This window comes from Bos javanicus, chromosome 3, assembly GCF_032452875.1.
Source record: "Bos javanicus breed banteng chromosome 3, ARS-OSU_banteng_1.0, whole genome shotgun sequence".
Lineage (NCBI taxonomy): Eukaryota > Metazoa > Chordata > Mammalia > Artiodactyla > Bovidae > Bos > Bos javanicus.
Window position 1 is genome coordinate 40136013 of NC_083870.1, and position 9537 is coordinate 40145549.

Sequence of the window (9537 nt, forward strand, 5' to 3'; positions counted from 1 at the left end):
TAAAATATTCTTAAATGACATTTTCTTTCTCTTGGAATATAAGAAGTCAAGGGAAGGATAAACCATAAGATCAGAGAATGTTAACAATGAGAGAGATTATTGGAAAAAACTAGTCCAGTGGTTTCTAGATTTTCAGTAATAACCAAAATTTCAAATATATATATATATTTAATATAAAATCATGAAATTATAGATTTATAAAAAATCTGCCATTAATACATTGTTCTTGTCCTACTTTTGGTCATTTTAAAACACTTATCTAATCATTTTATTGATGTAGAAAATAAGAACTAAGAGCAAGACAAGCAGCATTAACACTAGATAAATAACCACTCTAAAAAGGAGCAAAACTGACATGATATCAGCATAATGGTGGTATGAATTGTTCCTTTTTTTCCTCTCCCATTTGACTTATAACTAATTGGACATCCATAACCAAACAAAAGTCCTCTGAATTTTTTATACAGGACACTTAGAAGATTTCTACCCTCCTATAGGTAGATAGGGCCTCAAAGAGGGCTACAGATCCAAGGGAATGGATGAGTCTGCCCCACTCTCATTTGCTCCAATTGGGAGAAGTATAACCTGGAGAACGCACAATTGGGTGGACCCTCACTAGAGACAGAATTTGCGGAGGTCCAGCCAGCTTGATGAGGGAACCCAGCATGCCACTGGAGCAGGACTGAGACATGGTTGTAGGTAGAGGAGAAGGAAGAACTTGCTGAGGCAGCTCTCCTTTCCAAGGTAACCCTTAAATGACACTGGGCTTTTGGCAGTGGAAGTAGCTACCTCTGTGTTAGAGGAGGAGGAGAAAAACAAAAGTGGTGAGTGACAAATTGACCACATGCAAGGTCCCGTTTTTCCCTAGTAGATCTGGAGTTCTGTGGAGTGACTTCTATGATGGGAAGGAGGGGAGGAAAGGAAAAGGGGCAGATAAGATAAAGGCATTGAAGGAACCTATTTCCTACTATCTGCTTCAGGATCCTTGAATTCCCTAACTCTAGGATTCCCCTATCAAGCATTGGCACCCTCAAAATCTCAGTTGCTAAACCTAAGCAAGCCTACCCCCATTTTGATGCCAACTCTTTTTAAAGTCCCAAGCACAGTCCCAAGAGCCAGCAAAACTTGAGCTACAGTGCCTCCTTCTGGAAAACAAAGAAAGCTTTCTAATTGTCAGCCTACTGAGCTGTAACAGCCCAAGTAAGCAATTCTTAGCCGAGAAATTATTTGCTGCTTCAACTGTGAAAGCAGAGGCACATATGTCAAACATGAAAAATCAAGGAAATATGGTATCACAAGGAGAAAATAATAATTCTCCAGGAACTGAACTCAAAGGCATAGAATACTGAGATCTGATAAAGAATTCAAAGTAGCTATTACGAAGAAATTCAATAAGCTATAAGAAAACTCAGAAAGGAAAGTCAATGAATTCCGGAACAAAATTAATGACTAGAAGGAATTGTTTACCAAATAAGCTGAATTTTTAGGAACCAAACAGAAATTCTGAAGCTGAATAAACCCATAAATAAAATAAAGAAGTCATTAGACAGCAAAGGTAACAGAACAGATTAGATGAAAGAAAGAATAAGTGACTGCGAAGATAAGAATTTAGAAATGATCCAGTTAGAAGAACTATGATCATTTTTTAAATAAAGAAACACTATGAACCCTAAGAATTTAATCAGAGAAGCAAATATAAGAATAATTGGTATACCAGATGGAGGAGAAAGGTAAAAGGGGGCAGGGAATTTATTTGAAAAATAATAGCTGAGAACTTTTCAAACTTGGGGAAGGAATTAGACATACACATTCATGAAGCTAATAGAACAGCCTATTATCTCAATATCAAAATCTTTCCAATACACATTCAATGAAAACTGTTAAAAAAAAATCAATGATAAAGAAAGAATCCTAAATTTAGCCAGAGAAAAAAGGAACATGATCTACAAAGGAACTCTGTTAGACTATCAGTGGATTTCTCACAAGAAACTCTACAGGCCAGGAAGGAATGACATGATACATTAAATATGTTGAAAGATTAAAAATTGCCACTAGAATACTTTATCAGGCAAAGTTATCCTTCAGATATAACGAAGAAATAAATTACCAACTCAATGGACCTGAGTTTGAGTAAGCTCCGGAAGTTGGTGATGGACAGGGAAGCCTTGTGTGCTGCAGTCCATGGGGTCACAAAAAATTGGATACAAGTGAGTGACTGACACTGTTTCCACTGTTTCCCCATCTATTTCCCATGAAGTGATGGGACCGGATGCCATGATCTTCATTTTCTGAACGTTGAGCTTTAAGCCAACTTTTTCAGTCTCCACTTTCACTTTCACCAAGAGGCTTTTTAGTTCCTCTTCACTTTCTGCCATAAGGGTGGTATCATCTACACATCTGAGGTTATTGATATTTCTCCCGGCAATCTTGATTCCAGCTTGTGCTTCTTCCAGCCCAGCATTTCTCGTGATGTACTCTGCATAGAAGTTAAATAAGCAGGGTGACAATATACAGCCTTGACGTACTCCTTTTCCTATTTGGAACCAGTCACTGTAGATGGTGACTGCAGCCATGAAATTAAAAGATGCTTACTCCTTGGAAGGAAAGTTATGACCAACCTAGATAGCATATTGAAAGGCCGAGACATTACTTTGCCAACAAAGGTCCGTCTAGTCAAGGCTATGGTTTTTCCAGTGGTCATGTATGGATGTGAGAGTTGGACTGTGAAGAAAGCTGAGCGTCAAAGAATTGATGCTTTTGAAATGTGGTGTTGGAGAAGAAATGTGGTGTTGGAGAAGACTCTTGAGAGTCCCTTGGACTGCAAGGAGATTCAACCAGTCCATTCTGAAGGAGATCAGCCCTGGGATTTCTTTGGAAGGAATGATGCTGAAGCTGAAACTCCAGTACTTTGGCCACCTCATGCGAAGAGTTGATTCACTGGCAAAGACTCTGATGCTGAGAGGGATTGGGGGCAGGAGGAGGAGGGGACGACAGAGGATGAGATGGATGGATGGCATCACTGACTTGATGGACGTGAGTCTGAGTGAACTCCAGGAGTTGGTGATGGACAGGGAGGCCTGGCGTGCTGCGATTCATGGGGTCACAAAGAGTCGGACACGACTGAGCGACTGAACTGAACTGAACTGAAAGGCTTTCCTATACAAACAAAAGCTGAAGTCACTAGACCTGACTTACAAGAAATGCTAAAAAAGCTCTTCAAGCTGAGATGGAAAGATGCAACTAGTGACACAAAGACATCTGAAAATATGCAATACTTCAGTAAAGATGAAAAATAAAAGATCACATTTATAAAACTATATTATACAGGTGTGTTAACCATTCAATTATAGTATAAAGGTGGAATGAAAAAGCATTAAAAATAACTCTAGCTAGTATAATTTGGTAATGAATACACAGAAAAAAATTAGAAAATTGTGATATCAAAAATATAAAAGGAGTAAACTGATGGAATATTTATATATGAGAAAAGAAAAGTTCCTATCAGGATTAAAAAAAAAGATTGTTTTATTCCCATGAGATGATTTATGTAAGCTTCAGGATAACCAAAAAGCAAAAATCTACAATAGACACAAAATATAAAAAGAGGGACTGAGAAAATCACTAGGGAAAGCCACCAATTTACAAAGGTAGGTAAAAACAGAGGGAAAAGAAAAAAACAGAGATGAAATATAAGCAGACAGCAAATAATAAGATAACTGTAGTAAGTCCTTTCATATCAATAACCACTCTAACTGTAAAGATATTGAATTCATGGATCAAAAGGCAGAGTGGGCTGGGGAAAACAAGCCCTAACTGTATGCTGCCTATAGGAGACTTATTTCATGTCTAAAGACATACATAGGCTCAAAGTGAAGGGACAGAAGAAAATATTCCAAGTAAGTTACCCATATTTATATAAGACAAAATAGACTTAGAGACAAAAACAGGAACAAGCGACAAAGAAGGTTATAATATAATGACAAAGAGTTCAATACTTCAAGAAGATGTAACAACTGTAAATATACATGAAACCAACAACAGAGCACTAAAATATATTAAGCAAATGGAAAATGACAACAGTACAATCATAGGGTACTTTAAGATGCTACTGTAAGCAATGGAGAGGTCATACAGACAGAAAATCAAAAGGAAAACAATGGATTGAACCAAACTTTAGAACAAATGGACCAAACAGACATTTATAAAACATTCCACCCAATAGTAGCAGAATACATTCCTCTCAGGTGAACACAGAATCTCCAGGATAGATCATATGATAGGATGTAAAACAAACTTTAGCAAATTTAAGAAGACTGAAATCATACCAACTGTCTTGTATGACCAGAATGGTATGAAGTTGAAATCTACAAGAGAAAAGCTGTAAAGTCTACAAATATGTGGAAGCTGAACAAAACATTTCTGAATAACCAATGAGCAGAAGAAGAAATCAAAAGGAAAATTAAAAATTATCTTGGGAGAAGAACAAGAGGGCAGAAGAGTAGGTGGACCTAGAGTACATCTCTCTCCAAGGATACATCAGGAATACACCCTCAGACACAGAAGTGCATGGAGAACACCAGCTGAGAGTGGACAGTAGTACCTGAGCAGAGGAAAATAATATACAGAACCATCCAAAACTCTGTAGGACGAAGGAACTAGGGGGAAAAACAGGAGTGTTAGTAGCACTGGACCTGCCCTCGGCGGATGGGGGAACTAAAGCAAGGGTCTGATCCCCACATCAGGGCAACTGTCTGAGTTAGAGGAGAAACATTTATGGCTGAGAGTGAAACAGCTGATCTGTAGCAGCCTAAATGGAATGACAATCAGATAGTCCTTGCCAGTCATACATACTACAAACAAGAATTAGGGGCCCCTGGAAGGTGCAGTGGCTGGGAGTTGGAGTTTGGGGAATGTGGAGCAATCCCAGGGTGAGAGCTGCTGTTGACTGAGGAGAGACAGATCGAGGGATGGGAGAGAGGAGATCATGGTGGGATATGCCTGTGGAAGAAAGCCAGGCAGCCATGAAAGCAAGGCGATACTGCTGAGTCATCCATAGGGAGTGGAGCCATCACCATAGCCTCTCTCTCTCCACATGCCAGCATCAGCAGCTGGACAACAGAGAAGCTAGCCCATCAAACACCTGAGGCACTGAACTACAAGGTAGGACCCCACCCAGGGTGCTCCTTTAAGTGACTGATGTGCCGAACTACAGAGTAGGATCCCACCCAGGGAGCCCCTTTAAGGGCCTGATGTGCTGATCCACAGAGTAGGAACCCAGTCAGGTGGGCCCCCTCTATGTGCCTGATGCTCCAAACAACAGAGAAGGACCCCAGGCAAGGGAGTCCTCTAAGTACCTGAACAGGCGGAGCTATGGAGAAAGACTGGCCAAAGAGGCCTTCTGATCGCCAGCTACAAGGGGCTCAGAAAAAGACTCTGACAGGGCCATAACTCCTGCAGTAGAGGCAGTCCGTGTTCCTGCACACTTGGTGCTGCTAGGTCCCTGCAACCCAAGCAGCTGTGCCACCTTCACACTCAACTCTTATTGGGGCATAGGTGTCATAGGCAAAAAAAGAGTCTTGCGTCTATGCATGAAGGGTTGCTTCAGTCATGTCCGACTCTTTGCCACCCTATGGACTGTGGCCTACCAGGCTTCTGTCAGGGAGGGGGATTCTCCAGGCAAAAACACTGGAGCATATTGGCCAATACTGGTTGTCATACCCTTCTAGACCAGTATATTTCCTGCTGCCCTAGCCACCAACTCCCCTGAGTACCTGGTGATGCCAGAACCCCTGCAACCCAAGCAGCTGTACCACCTCCACATCTGGCCCTCACAGGGGCAAACCCAAGTCCTCCAGGGCAGCCTCAGGAGCAAACCCCAGTGGACAACCCACATGCAGAGATGGAAATAAAACCATAATTGAAACCCAGGGGCAGTGTGGCTAAGGAATAAGACACAAAACCTTCGCACCAGCTGTACAAACTGCAGATTAAATCCACACGATCAACTAGGCAGACTCTGTGTCTATGGAATATATAAAAGCTCATTGAGAGTGCCCACAAAAGAAAATGCACTAGTTCTGATAGCTGTGGACATTGGAAGAAAGATCACATAGGTGTAAGGCCAGATTAGAATCTGAGCTGACAGCAGTGACTCAAGAAAAACATTTATTATTCTTATGTTTTGATTTGCTTGATAGATTCTTTTGTATTTTTTTCTCCCCCCACCCCATGTTATAGTTGTTGATTTTATTGGCATTATGAAATCTAATTAAGCTTTTGAGCTTTTTCTTTTCTCGATCACATTTTTTTTTAAATTGTTGTTATAAAACTGCCTCTGTGTTGGGGTTTTGTAGTTCTGTGTTTTCCTTATTTCTTTCTCTTTTTAAATTATTTAAACCTATTATTATTTTTTCTACATTTATTCCTTTGTTTGCTTTTCCTACTGTTTTTGCCCCTTGCAATTAATCTTTAATGTATGTAAATCTTCATCTATCTCTATTTAGCTTTGCATATCTGTTCTTTCTTTCCTTTCCTCTCAACATTGTTAGTTTTATTCCACTGCTTTATTCCCCAATTGGCACCTTGCTGTAGTTTTGTTTTCCAGTTTGTGTTTTAGTTAGTTTTGTTCTGGTAGGTATAATTTTTGGTTTCCTTTGTTCACCGGGTTGATCTATTGTACTTTATTTTTGTTGGACAGTTTTGATTTTGCTTATGGGTGTATATGTATATGTGAATATGCAGTCACACTTTTTGTTGTTATAAACCTTGGTGTCTACATTGGGCTTTTGCAGTTCTGTGGAGTTTTCCTTCCCCCTCCCCTTTTTTCTTTCTTCTTCCATTTTTTTTCTTTTCTCTTTTTTATATTTTTAATTTTTTAAAAAAACCTATTATATTTTTTGGTACATTTATTACTTCGTTTGCCTTTCCTACTGTTCTTTTCCCCTTACAGTTAATCTTTAATATATATCAATCTTCTTCATCTACCTCTATTTAACTTTGCATATCTGTTCTTTCTTTCTTTCCTCTCTTCTCAATGTATTTGTTAGTTTTGTTTTGATTGCTTTATTCCTCACTTGGCACCTTGTTTAGTTTTGTTTTCCATTTTTGTGCTTTGTGCCTTAGTTAATTTTGTTCTTAAGTAGTAAATACAATTTTTGATTTAATTTGTTCGCCAGGTCAATCTGCTATACTTTATTTTTGGTGGACTGTATTCACTTTGCTCAAGGGTGTATATGTGTATCTTCCATTATTTTAATTATTATTTCCCTGATTTTGTAACTGCCATTTGTCTGGGGTTCATCTTTGGTTTCTCATTGTTGGATATTTGTTTTAATCTCACTTAATGCCATAAAAAATCATTTGTGGAATTTTTGTTCCTGACCAAGATCAAGCCCTGAGCCTTTGGAGTGGGAACACTGACTCCAAGACCCAAGACTGCCAGAGAACTAACCCTAGGGAGTACCAAATAGTGAGAACTCACACAAAGGAAACCACTTGAATACAAGACCTGGTCACCCAACCACCAGTAGCACCCTGTGAAGGATGCCTCATCTAAACAACAAACAAAACAAAAATACAAACACAATCATTAGCAGACAGGATTGCCACCTCACTCAGGCATGGTCATCAGAGGAAAAACAAACAAACAAACAAAAACTCCACACAAATGTCACCCTATAGGGAGCTTACACAAACCACTGGGACAACCTTAGGCATGCAAAAAGCAAAAGGAAGAAAGAATTTAACCTTGAAGCCTGTGAAAAGGGGACTTCAAACAATAGGTTAAAAAAATAATGAAAAGGCAGAGAAATACTACATAAATGAAGGCACAAACTAGAAATACAGAAGTCCAAATAAATGAAGAGTAAATAGGCAAACTGCCTGAAAAATAATTCAAAATAATGATAGTTAATATGATCAAAAACCTTGAAAACAAAATGGAGAAAATGCAAGAATCAAGTAACAAAGACCTAGAAGAATTAAAGAATAAATATACAGAATCAAACAAAACAATTACTGAAATTAAAAATACTCCATAAGGAATCAATAGCAGAATATCTGAAGCAGAAGAACGAATCAGTGAAGATAAAATGGTGGAAATAATTGCTAAAGAGCAGACTAAAGTAAAAAGAATGAAAAGAGCTGAGGACAGTGTCAGAGATCTCTGGGACCATATGAAATACACCAATATTCAAATTACAGGGGTGTCAGAAGAAGAGAAAAAGAAAGGTTATGAGACAATTTTTGATGAGATTATAGTTTAAAATTTCCCCAACATGGAAAAGGAAATAGTCAATCAAGTCCAAGAGGCACAAAGTGTCCCTTACAGGATAAACCCAAGGAGAAACATGCCAAGACACATACTAATGAAATTAACAAAGACTAAACACAAAGAATATTAAAAGCAGCAAGGAAGAAGCAACAAGTAACGTACAAGGAAAATTCATATGCTTAACAGCTAATTTTCAGCAGAAACTCTACAGGCCAGAAGAGAATGGGATGATATATTTAAAATATTGAAAGGGAAAAAAAATCTATAACCAAGATTATTGTACCCAGCAAGGATCTTATTCAAAATTGATGGAGAAATAAGAAGCTTTTCAGACAAGCAAAAGTAAAGAGAAATCAGTACCACCAAACCAGCTTTACAAAAAATGTAAAAGGGACTTATATAGCTAACAAATACAAGTGAAGAAAAAAGATCTACATAATGAATCCCAAACAATTAAGAAAATGGCAATAGGAACATATATATCAATAATTACTATGAATATAAATGGATTAAATGCTCCAACCAAAAGACACAGACTGGCTGAATGGATACAAAAACAAGACCCATATTTATGCTGTCTACAAGAAACCCACTTCAGACCTAAAGACACATATAGACTGAAAGTGAGAGGATGGAAAAATATTTTCTATGAAAATGGGAAGCAAAAGAAAGCTGGAGTAGCAATCCTCCTATTAGAGAAAATAGACCTTAAAATAAAGAATATTACAAGAAATAAGGAAAGATACTGCATAATGATCAAGGGATCAATCCAAGAGGAAAACATAACAATTGTAAATATCTATGCAACCAACAGAGGAGTACCTCAATACATAACAGACATAAAAGGAGAAACTGACAGTAACAGAATAAAGTAGGAGACTTTAACACCCCACTCACACCAATGGACAGATCATCAAAACAGAAAATTAATAAGGAAACACAAGTCTAAAATGATACATTAGATGAGATGGATCTCATTGATATTTTCAGGACATTCCATTCAAATGCAGAAGAATACATCTTCTCAGGTGTACATGGAACGTTCTCCAGGACAGACCACATCTTAGGTCACAAATCAAACCTCAGTAAATTTAAGAAAACTGAAATTATATCAAGCATCTTCTCTGATAAGAATGCTATGAGACTAGACACCAATTACAAGAAAAAAACTGCAAAAAACAGAAAGACATGGAGACTAAACAACACATTTCTAAATAATCAACAGGTTACTGAAGAAGTCAAAAGAGAAATCAGAAAATTTCTAG